This window comes from Sciurus carolinensis, chromosome 12 (assembly GCF_902686445.1).
Source record: "Sciurus carolinensis chromosome 12, mSciCar1.2, whole genome shotgun sequence".
In the NCBI taxonomy this organism is placed as follows: domain Eukaryota; kingdom Metazoa; phylum Chordata; class Mammalia; order Rodentia; family Sciuridae; genus Sciurus; species Sciurus carolinensis.
Genome location: NC_062224.1, coordinates 52100603 through 52113650, shown reverse-complemented (window position 1 = coordinate 52113650; position 13048 = coordinate 52100603).

Below are 13048 nucleotides of genomic sequence, written 5' to 3'. Positions count from 1 at the left end.
TTTCTCCATTGCATATTGTTGGAACCTTTGTCTAGTATGAGAAAATTGTATTTATTTGGGTTTGTGTCCATGTCCTCTATTCTGTACCATTGATCTACCTGTCTATTTTGGTACCAATACCATGCCGTTTTTGTTACTATTGCTTTGTAGTAGAGTTGAAGATCTGGTATTGCAATACCCCCTGCTTCGCTCTTGCTACTGAGGATTGCTTTAGCTATTCTAGGTTTTTTATTCTTCCAGATGAATTTCATAATTGCTTGCTCTATTTCTGCGAGGTACATCATTGGGATTTTAATTGGAATTGCATTGAATCTGTATAGCGCTTTAGGTAGTATAGACATTTTGACAATATTAATTCTGCCTATCCAGGAACATGGGAGATCTTTCCATCTTCTAAGGTTTTCTTGAATTTCTTTCTTTAGTGTTCTGTAGTTCTCATTGTAGAGGTCTTTCACCTCTTTTGTGAGATTGATTCCCAAGTATTTTATTTTCTTCGATGCTATTGTGAATGGGGTAGTTTTCCTAATTTCTCTTTCTGAAGATTCATCACTTATGTATAAAAATGCATTGGATTTATGAGCATTGATCTTGTAACCTACTACTTTACTGAATTCACTTATGAGTTCTAAAAGTTTTCTGGTGGAATTTCCAGGTTCCTCTAAATATATAATCATGTCATCAGCGAACAGGGATAGTTTGAGTTCTTCTTTTCCTATTCGTATCCCTTTAATTTCTTTGGTTTGTCTGATTGCTCTGGCTAGAGTCTCAAGGACGATGTTGAATAGAAGCGGTGAAAGAGGGCATCCCTGCCTTGTTCCAGTTTTTAGGGGGAACGCTTTCAGTTTTTCACCATTTAGAATGATATTAGCCATGGGCTTAGCGTAGATGGCCTTTATAATGTTTAGGAATGTTCCCATTACCCCAATTTTTTCTAGTGTTTTGAGCATGAAGGGATGCTGTATTTTATCAAATGCTTTTTCTGCATCTATTGAAATAATCATGTGATTCTTAACTTTAAGTCTGTTGATATGGTGAATGACATTTATTGATTTCCGAATGTTGAACCAACCTTGCATCCCTGGGATAAAACCCACTTGATCGTGGTGCACTATCTTTTTAATATATATTTGTATGCGATTTGCTAAAATTTTGTTGAGAATTTTTGCATCGATGTTCATTAAGGATATTGGTCTGAAATTTTCTTTCCTTGATGTGTCTCTGTCTGGTTTAGGTATCAGGGTGATATTGGCTTCATAGAACGAGTTTGGTAGGGTTCCCTCCTCTTCTATTTCATGGAATAGTTTGAGGAGTATTGGAATGAGCTCTTCTTTAAAGGTTTTGTAGAACTCGGCTGAGAACCCATCTGGTCCTGGACTTTTCTTTGTTGGTAGGCTTTTGATGACCTCTTCTATTTCATTGCTTGAAATTGGTTTATTTAAGTTGTGTATGTCCTCCTCGTTCAGTTTAGGTAGTTCATATGTCTCTAGAAATTTGTTGATGTCTTCAAGGTTTTCTGTTTTGTTGGAGTATTGATTTTCGAAATAGCTTCTAATTATGTTTTGTTTTTCACTCGTGTCTGTTGTGATGTTTCCTTGTTCATTCCGAATTTTAGTAATTTGAGTTTTCTCCCTCTTTCTCTTTGTTAGTGTGGCTAAGGGTTTATCAATTTTATTTATTTTTTCAAAGAACCAACTATTTATTTTAAATCACTGGAGGACAAAACTTCACAAGACTGGTGAAATTCTCAGGTAACATGCATTCTGGGTGTTGCCAATAGTTTATCTGAGAGAATATTTAGAAGCTATTCCAGAATTTTTCTATCTTGGATTATACAGTCATGCATGGAAATATTTTGCCTGATGTTATCATACTTTAAGTTTTGCAAAAGATCAAAATCAGTCTGTTTTCAAATTAGTAGTTTGATGATCTTATGATTACCTCTAAGAATTTGGTGCTACCCCATACATTTCTGCTTGATCTGTGCATAAAGATGGAGTGGAAGAAAAGGAGCTATGTTCCCAAACCTTTGGGGCTACAACTAAACCCAATATTATCTTTGAAACCCTTTTAAAATTCTTCTAAACAAATGAACTAAAAGACAATAATAAGAACAAACATTTAATAGTGTTCCAGCAACATGTAATTCACAGCAAGGAATTTGGCAGAAAAAAAGTCAGTTATTCACTGCTAAGCATCTGAACCCTGCCCAGTAATTTATGAGAATGATTCCTGTCATTACCAAGATGTCAATCCCATGGAAAATCCTGGAGTGTTTGCCTTACTTTGTGAGGATTCGAATCCTCAGGACAAAGTTCTTATGTTCTATACTGCAGTTTGTTAGTTACCAAAATGAAAGATATTTGGCTGAAGAATGCAGGGGGCTCATTTTCATAACACCAAAGAGAATACCAGTTACTTCACTTTCAGAACCAATATCTTTCATTGGTACTTGTCATATTTGGCAGATATAGTTGAAATTTTGTATATGAAAACTGAAATTTTAAGAGGCAAACACCAATATGAATGTGTATTAAGTATACTCCAGGTGGTTATGACTAAAATGCAGCTACAAGGAGAGCAAATTGCTGCTAAAACTGGTCTCTGCTCTTCATGACTTAAATCTTGAAATGTTTTCAGGGGGAAAATGTAAAATATTGTCTAATCTGCTTGCCAGATAAATTCAGGCAATATTTTTCTGACATTGAAGCAGAAAATTCCACTGGGAAGATGGGGAGGAAATTTTAACTCAGTTCCACTTTATATTTGCCAAACAATCCCCAAGAAGAGATGTGGGGAATCAGATTTGATTAACGCACAACTGCCAGAAAATTATTTGGCAAATTTTGGATAAAATTGGTTCTTGTTTTCCTGAGACACATGAGCAAGACTTTGATTTCCATTGACTATGTTTGTAAAAGTTGTTCCTTTAGTTTTTACATTCCTGGTCATGGAAACAAAGGCAGAAGATAGAATTGATGTGAAAGATGGCCTGCATTATATTCTTGCTTCCACACTCAGTTCAAACTCTGGCTTCTATAGAAAGTTTAGTGGTGAGCAAAATATGTGCATAGTATCATATAACTGAAGTTAAAAATGTAGTCTCAAGGTAAAAGTTAAATCTTCTAAGATAGATTTCCTTTTATTTATTTTAGTTGTGATATTTAATGAACTGTACAAATCCATTTGGGATCCAAGGAACCAAAGGTTTTGAAGAAAGGGAGTAGGTTAAAATGATTCTTGGCTCATTTTTTACTGCTTCAGGGAATGTACCCTTCTCTGTAGCATTATGGAGCTGATTGCAATTCCCAGTACACACTGTATGTTTATGTTTCCTTCTCAGATACTGCCTTCTTCCCTGAAATTCACTTTTCATCAACTTATTAGTTAAGCTAATTCCTCCTTGTCCTTCAAATCACACAACAGGAAGCCTGGTTGCAATGAAGTGGCCTTTCTTCTGTGCTTCCAAAGTACCTTACTCAACCTGTTAACCTAGAATTTTCCACAAATTATATACTCCTTGCTGCTTGAACCATGTTTTGTTTGATTTTCTATGTGAAGCCCCTTAAAGAGTGCTGCATGCTAGTCTCTCAATATTCATTGTGTGTTCAATGTTTATTGATAAATACATGCAGGTATACATGTCACAAAGAGGAAGTGCAGAGAAGTTGGTAACTAACTTGGAAGTATTGACAGTGACTGGTTGGGAGAGGCTATATAGAGAAGAGCTGACACCTAGTGAACTGAGGAGGATTTGCTGCCCACAGAGGTGAACTGAAGGAAGCATGAAGGGAGAGAATCTCAGCCAGGGAACAAGTATTCATAGGAAGGAAGGGGAAGAGAGAGGGAAGGGTATCAAAGAAAGAGGTAAAGCGGTATGAAGGTCATGGCAATGGGGACTAGTGAGGACTGCAGCAAACTGGAGGGTGCGTGCTTCATTTAAAGAAGGGGCCAGTAGTTTGCTGTATGGGAATTTGGAAGCTAACATTATCAGATTTTTTTTTTTTAAAGAGAATTTAGATGTTGGACATTAACTCTTTCAGTTCTAGACTTTAGCAAGTACTTTCAAGTCTCAACAGGCGAAAGATAAATACCCTAGGGCTGAATTTGTCTGACAACTCCTGTCTTATATCCCTATACTTTAGAAAACAAGCTCTCTTGACACTGTAGACTAGTGGTCTGGGAATTATATAGAAACATCCATTTTATCTCGGTGATATTTCCTACTGAATGGTGCTTACCCCAATATGTCCCCAATATGAATGTAATGAACTTGTGGGGAACCCTGAGGAATCTCACACTCTGAATGAAATAGAAAGATCTGGAAAAATAACTGTGGATTGTTTAATCTCACTTTGAAAAACCACCTAGGAGCATGGAAAGGAGAAATATCAAAAGACCCAAGGATAGAAATGTGGGAAACACCTACCTTTAAAGCACTTAAAGAGGAAGAAAGGGACAAAGGGATAGAGGGGAACGCTAGAACAAGGGGTAATTTACCATGGAACTGAGGGACTAAGGCCAAGGAGGTCATTTATCACAATTATGTTTAGGCTGCTTACTTAGCACATTTGTTTTTATTAATAAATGGAGGTGAAAATTAAGTCAAATGACTATTGAATTACTTCTTCAGCCTTCTTATATAGGTATGCTGGAGAGTTAAAATTCCCTGACAAATAATTCAGTACAAGAAAAGAGATTTCAGGTTAGTTTCACATCTGCTTTATTTTAACCTTTTTACACAGTAAAAATAGACCTGATGACTTTGTCCAGTTTTTCAACTTGGAATTATCTTTCATGGAAATGAAAAGCCCTCACATACATTTCAATTAATCTCATGGTATTGAAACTTCTGGAAATCTGTTGTGGAATTTTTTTCTTAGATCGGAAATTCACATATAACAAGTCCAATCAGTAGACTAATAGGGGGAAATGTTCAACCTCATTAGCAATCCAAGACGCACGAATAAAAGCAGGAATAACATAACCTTACTAGTTGGGACTAAAGATGCTTTCTAGGGCTGGCTGCCTTGCTGTAACTTGTACTCTAAAATATTGCTGCAAACAGAACAATCGGGATGATTCCTGTAGAAAAATAACTTGGCGATGCATTTCAAGACCACAAGATATCCTGACTCTGTGTTTTTTGGAGTTCAATTTATAATTATAAAATAAGAACAACTATGTACATAAAGGTTTTGTGTTACCTTTATTTGTAAGATACTAAGTGCACCTAGAATGGGCATTCATTTGGTACATTTTCTTAGGTGTGCATCCTGAGATGGGGATTCTTGTGCTGTGATTTAGTGAGACAGAAATTGCACATTAAAACCCATAGGGAGCAAGGGATGCAGCACCAGGCTGAGGAGAGGCTGAATGACTATGTGGGTTCGGCTGAAGTCCAGTCTCAGCTTAAGCCCACAGTGGGCTCTGGAGTGTGAACAGTCCCACACCATTGTCCCATCTTCAAGCAAGCTTTTTGCACAGTATTGGTCACTGGCTCAGGATCATTTCTGAGGAGTGGGACACATAATTTCCCCTTCATTTCTAGCTGAGACCACACCTCTCAGCTCTAAAGAAGAGTTGGAAGCACTGGCTTGGGAAGGGGTCTGACTGTTGGCCCTTTCCTACCCAGGTTGGAGGATAAGATTGATAAGAGGAATCTGTTTCAATTTGTGCCTAAGCCTAGCATTCAGATCTCCCTTTGTGAATGGCTTCTTCCAGTGAGAGCTACTAATTATTTCTGCAATACCTTCCACCCCACCTTCTACTACCAGTATGGCCAGAGATGAATAACTGAAGAGATTGACAAAAAAAAAAAAAAGTAGTTACTGACTAGTGCATAGGAAGGAGAAATCTGGCTTTTACTGGTTATGAAGTTGGGAAATAGGTCTGCTTTTCTGGTTAGTGCTACTCTGGTGTATCACAGTAATAAAATGGGCAAGTCAGAATTTGGTTCTGTCTCCTTTGTGAGCATCTGTTCTGTTCTAGTTCACAAGGTGAGTGTGTGACTTTTAATTCAAAAAATATGTTCTGTACAATCCTTTGAATAACTCAGGGTATGGAGAATCAGTCTGTTCTTTTGCATATGAGCCTCTTAGCTTTATTTTTCCATTTGTAATGTTATTATTTATTTCCCCAGGGAATTTTAAAGAAAAACTGGGAGGAATCTCAAAGTTATCAGGAATGGCCAGTCTTCTGTCAAGTTCATTCAGGAGTGTTTTAAAATGGAAATTAAAAAAAAGAATACTTGCATGTTTGAGAACTTTTTTATTATTATTTTTATTTAGCTTTTAATATTCTACAGACTGCATTTTGATTCATTGTACACAAATGGGGTACATCATTTCATTTCTATGGTTGTACACAATGTAGATTCATACCATTCATGTAATCATACATGTACATAGGGTAATGATGTCTGTCTCATTCCACCATTTTTCATACCCCTCCCTCTCATTTCCTTCTACATATTCTAAAGTTCCCCCATTATTCTCTCATTCCCCACTCCCTACCCCCATTATATATCATTCTCCACTTATCAGGAAAAACATTCAGTCTTTGGTTTTTTGGGATTGGCTTATTTCACTTAGCATGATATTCTCCAATTCCATTCAGTTATTTGCAAATGCCACAATATTATTATTCTTTATGGCTGAATAGTATTCCATTGTGTATATATACCAGAGTTTCTTTATCCATTCATCTGTTGAAAGGCATCTGGGTTGGTTCCACAATCTAGCTATTATGAACTGAGCTGCTATAAACATTGATGTGGGTGTGTTACTGTAGTTTGCTGATTTTAGGTCCTTTGGGTATAAACAGAGGAGTGGGATAACTGGGTCAAAAGGTGGGTCCATTCCAAGTTTTCTTAGGATTCTCTATACTGCTTTCCAGAGTGGCTGCACCAATTTGCAACTCCACCAGCAATGTAAAGTGTGCCTTTTTCCCCACATCCACGCCAACATCTATTATTGTTTGTGTTCTTGATAAAAGCCATTCTAATTGGAGTAAGATGAAATCTTGGAGTTGTTTTAATTTGCATTTCTCTAATTAATAGACATGTTGAGCACTTTTTCATATATTTATTAATTGCCAGTGTGTCTTCTTCTGTAAAGTGTCTGTCCAGTTCCTTGGCCCATTTATTGATTGGGTTCTTTGTATTTCTGGTGCAAAGTTTGGTAAGTTCTTTATAAATTTTGGAGATAAGTGCTCTATCTGAAGTGTATGTGGAAAAGATTTTCTCCCACTCTGTAGGCTCTCTCTTCACATTCTTGATTATATCCTTTGCTGAGAAAAAGCTTTTTAGTTTGAGTCCATCCCATTTATTGATCATTGCTTTGATTTCTTGTGCTTTGGGAGTCTTATTGAGGAAGTCTGATCGTAAGCCAACATAATGAAGATTCGGGCCTACTTTGTCTTCTATTAGGTGCAGGTCTGGTCTAATTCCTATGTCTTTGATCCATTTTGAGTTGAAAAGATAGTGCACCATGATCAAGTTGGGTTTATCCTAGGGATGCAAGATTGGTTCAACATCCAGAAATCAATAAATGTAATTCACCACATCAATAGACTTAAAGTTAAGAATCACATGATTATTTCAATTGATGCTGAGAAAGCATTTGATAAAATACAGCACCCCTTCATGCTTAAAACACTAGAAAAAATAGGAATAGTAGGAACATACCTCAACATTGTAAAGGCTATCTATGCTAAGCCCACAGCCAACATCATTCTTAATGGAGAAAAACTGAAAGCATTTCCTCTAAAAACTGGAACAAGACAGGGATGCCCTCTTTCACCACTTCTATTCAACATAGTCCTTGAAACACTTGCCCAAGCAATTAGACAGACCAAAGAAATTAAAGGGATACAAATAGGAAAAGAAGAACTAAAGCTGTCACTATTTGCTGATGACATGATTCTATCTTTAGAAGATCCAAAAAACTCCACTAGAAAACTTATAGAACTAATAAATGAATTCAGCAAAGTAGCAGGATATAAAATCAATATGCATAAATCTAATGCATTTCTATCCATAAGTGATGAATCCTCTGAATTAGAAATTAGGAAAACCACTCCATTCACAGTAGCCTCAAAAAAATAAAATACTTGGGAATTAATCTAACAAAAGAGGTGAAAGGCCTCTACAATGAAAACTATAGAACATTAAAGAAAGAAATTGAAGAAAACCTTAGAAGATGGAAAGATCTTCCATGTTCTTGGATAGACAGAATTAACATTGTCCAAATGGTCATTCTACCAAAGGCACTATACAGATTCAATGCAATTCCAATTAAAATCCCAATGACATACCTTACAGAAATAGAGAAAGCAGGGCTGGGGAGATTGATCAGTTGGTAGAGTGCTTGCCTTGCAAGCACAAAGCCTGGGTTCAAGCCCTAGCACCACAAAAAAAAAAAAAAAAAAAAAAAAAAAGAAAAAAGAAAAAGAAAGAAAGAAATAGAGAAAGCAATCATGAGCTTAATCTGGAAGAACAAGAGACCTCAAATAGCTAAAACAATCCTGAATAGAAAAAGTGAAACAGGAGGTATCACAATACCAAACATTAAACTATACTATAGAGCAATAGTAACAAAAACAGCATGGTATTGGCACCAACATAGACAGGCAGACCAATGGTACAGAATAGAAGACAGAGACAAAACCACATAAATACAGTCACCTCATACTAGACAAAGGAGCCAAAAACATATAATGGAGAAAAGATAGCCTGTTCAACAAATGATGCTGGCAAAACTGGAAGTCCATATGCAGTAAAATGGGAACTTTTTTTGAGAATCCTTTTAAATGGATGTCCTGTGCAAACCAGATATTCTTATTTCTATGTACACCTTAGAAGTAACTGATAAACATGCAAATGCAAAAGTAATAAATAAAAATTATTGAGATTTTTCTGCCTGGAATCTGAAGAGACAAAGGGGACATGATGGAGTTTTTGGAGACTGCAAGGACAGAGAAGTATAAAAATTCAGGAGGGACCCAAGAGGCTAACTGCTTGTTTTTACTTCAATTCCTGTTCTACTGCTTGACATCTATGACTTTGGACAAGGTACTTATGATTTCAAGCCTCAATTTCTTCAACAATGCAATGTGAATATTTCTTTCCTCCTTAGGGCAGTCTGGTGGTAGTGAGGGGCCAGGATACTTAAACCACAGGCTCTGGAGTCAGGATTCCTGACTTAACATTGGTTTCAGCCAGAAACAGTGGTGTATGCCAGTAATCCCAGTGACTTGGGAGGCTGAGGCAGGAAGTTTACAAGTTTGAGATCAACTTCAGCAATTTAGCAATGCCCTATGCAACTTAGTGAGACCATATCTCAACATTAAAATAGGAAAGGCTGGGAATGTGCCTCAATGGTTAAGTGTCCCTGGGATCAATCACTGAAACCAAAAGAAAAAAAAAAAAAAAAAGAAATCAGTGTTGACTTCACTATGCACTTGCTATGTGACCTTAGGCACATTAACTCTTCTATTCCTCAATTAATAAAAGTACTTATATATTAGGGATTAATTTGAGGATTAATGAGTTAATACCACTGAAATACACAGAAAAGTGCTTAGCACACAGGAAGCTTTCAAGAAACATTGGATACTCATTTTTTAGATTTTTTTGTGATTTTTAAATAATGTGTGTAGGGAAATTGGTAAGTATGAAACAAATGCTATAACAATGATTCGAACATATGCATCTGAAAGTGTATGTTCTATATGTGAGATTTTTAAAACAATTGATATTTTTAAAATTTATTTCATTTTTTAACTTTTTAAAAATATTTTTTCAGTTGCTGAATCTTTTAATTAATTAATTAATTTACTTATTTATATGCAGTGCTGAAGATCAAATCCAGGGCCTCACACATTCCAGGCAAGTGCTTACCTCTGAGTCACAACTCCAGTCCATTAAAAAAAATTGATATCATTTTGGGTAAATGTATCACACAGCACATGACAAAGAAATGTAAGTTTTATACATGAGATATTCAAACAAACATCTAGATGATCTCTCTAAATTCATATTATGATATATCTTCTTCAAGAAATATAAATTGTTCTGTTATCTTAGCATGATGAATCAAATTGATAACACTGAAAACAAAAGTCACTGAGAAACAAGTTTTGAGAGAGAATGAGAGTGAATGTATAGGTTATGAAAATAAAATTGTTTCACAAAAATATCCATGTTGCTATAGTTTATATTTAAAAATATTTTTTTAGTTGTAGATGGACATAATACCTCTGTTTTATTTTATTTATTTATTTTTATGTGGTGCTAAGGATCGAGCTAGGCAAGAATTCTACCACTGAGCCACAACCCCAGCCCCACCCCCCTTTCTTTTGTGGAGCTGGGGATTGAACCCAGGGTCTTGTGCATGTGAGGCAAGCACTCTACCAACTGAGCTATGTCCCCAACCCTAGACTTTTTAATGTCTCCCAAAGGCGCATGATTTAGTCTGCAAAGTGGCACTATTGGAAGGTGGTGGAACATTTAGTAGGTGGGGCCTAGTGGGAGGTTTCGAGTCTGCTGGGGCGTGCCCTTGAAGAAGAGCACCTTCCTCTCCCTTTTGTGCTTTCTGGTCATGAGGTGAGCATCGCTGCTCTATCATGTGTTACCTGCCATGATGGTCTTCCTTGTCATCGGCCCAAAAGAAATGGGGCCAAACAATCACAAACTGAATCTCCAAAACTGTGAGCCATACTAGACCTTTTCTCTTCAGAAATTTATTCTCTCAAGTGTTTGTCACAGCAATCTGGCCAATATAAATATTTAGGTCAAAAACTGAAGCCTAAATGGTATCTTCAGTTGTTCTTAGAACATAGTCAACTCTGGATCAATGTGACCTAGGACACTGAACACTCACTCTCATTTTCAAACAAAATAATTTTTTTTCTGATTTTATAACTAAACTGTAAGAAGAAAAATGTATATACATTGAGATATGTTTTCAAGGTAATAATAATACATGTATTTCTGCTCTAATGCATATTTTCTTACAAAATGTGCTCTGTAAGAACAAAAAAAGGACAATAAAAGTACATGCAGAAGCATGCACACACTCAGTTACTTTAGTAACTAAATTTAGAAAAAATAAGTTTGGAACAGGTCACTCAAAACTATGCAGCTTGTGTAACCAGAGCAGTATAAATACAAAAATTGGTTCCTGGAACAATAACCTCAAGAGCCCAGTTAGGCAGCTCAGTGCTGCTAGAAAATGCCACAGTGGAACAGCAGAGAGGCAGTGCTGGCAAGGTTTCCATGAGAGCAGAGCTGGCGGGCGGAGAGGGCCGTGCGGGCTGCTGAGGTGGGCGCTGGAGCAAGCCGTCAGCCACAGGTGAGAGCTGCCCAGGCCGGGCTTCACTTCCCACAGGAGGGTACCCAGAGACCACAAGTGTGCATTTTCTTAAAAATATAACCTTTGGGGGCCAGTGTAGTAATCCACTTCAGTTTTCTTTTCCCTGGCTGATGAAGGTTATAATTCTGTTGCAGAGAAAAATAACAGCACCCCCTCCCTTGCCTAGGAAAAGACCAATTTCAAGGTCCTACTAACCTCATTCTCTATTGATTAATTGTGTATGAGTTCATTTGCATTTTAGGTTATCTAGTGTGATGAAAATGGAATTAAATTTTTCATACATGTTTAGAAAAATTACAGCTCATTACAACTTATTAAGAAGCATCCTGCTAGATTGTGGGACACCATCCTTATCTAGCAGAATCAGATGAGGTTGAGCATGGGACACAGAGGCCTGGCTTCCAGGAACTAGCAGTCAGTATGTGGTGCTGTGTGTGAGTGGTTCCCTGTCTAGTTTCCCTGAGAAGATGGCCCCCCTAACTCTACCCCATCCTGTTCATCACAGAAGCCCCTCCTGGTCAGGGCCCCTTACCTGTGTGACTATAAAATAAAGGAGAGTTGGGCTACTCCATGTTGTTAGAGGCAAAACTGGTAATGCCCGATCTGTCACGCCCTCTCACTTGAAAGGAGTATTGGTTCTTGTGTTTTTATTGATTAGAGAAGTTTATGGGTAGTTGATTGATTTACAGCCAACATCGTCCTCTGGCAGTTAACCCTTTTCTCCTCCACACGGGACTGGCTGAGACACCCCCACACTAGATGTGTGGGGCATACATGTATGTAGTCCTAGCGACTTGGGAGACTGCAGCAGAAGGATAGCAAGTCTGAGACCAGCCCAGGCAGTTTAGTGAGACCCTGTCTCCAAATTAAGTAAAAAATCTGCTTTTGACTGTCTAAGAGAGTTATGATTTAAACTGTTGGGGGTCTTCAGGGAACTGAGAAATCAGCCAAGGAATTAGGTGGATAAAAAAAGTTATTAGGGTGAGTTATTATTAAACAACACTAAACATTTAATATGTTGCTGGCACTGTTTTAAGTGTTTTATGTGATCCACCCACTTATCTCACGGCAATCTGAACTACCTTATAAGTAAGGTAATTTTCCCAACCTCACTTTTCAGATGAAAAAACTGAGGCACAGAAAATTTAAATCATTTGACAAGCGTCATGGAAGTGGGAAACCCAGGCTTGCAGCTCCCAATTCTGTGGGTGGAACTGCTACATGTTGCTTTTGTGGCTGCTTAAGTGGACATGGCCTCTCTTTGTAGTGAGCCCATAATTGAGGAAGAGGAACCTCCCTCCCCGGGCCTCAACACAGTTCATCACGTGAGTGATGAACTATCAGCTATGAAAAAGAAATTGTAATCAGAAGTAAAGAAGAAGGAAAAGCATGCTGGACAAAGAAAAATGTGGCTTTCTGATCCGTGCACATGTCGGCCATCATCTGCCACTTCCCTTGTTCCCCTCAGGCACCAGCCCCAGTGTCCTGGGACTTTCATACCAACCTTGGTTTCTGGGAGGAAGACAGGTGGCCTTTTATTGTTTTAAAACAAAAGCCAGGTGATGCTGGAAGTATGTGTCTCCAAGTTATAAAGGGATCTTCCTGTGGATATTTGGGAGGCTTCCAATCCATCATTAGCGTCATTCCAATTTCCTTCTCTCCTAAGGAGGTGGGGT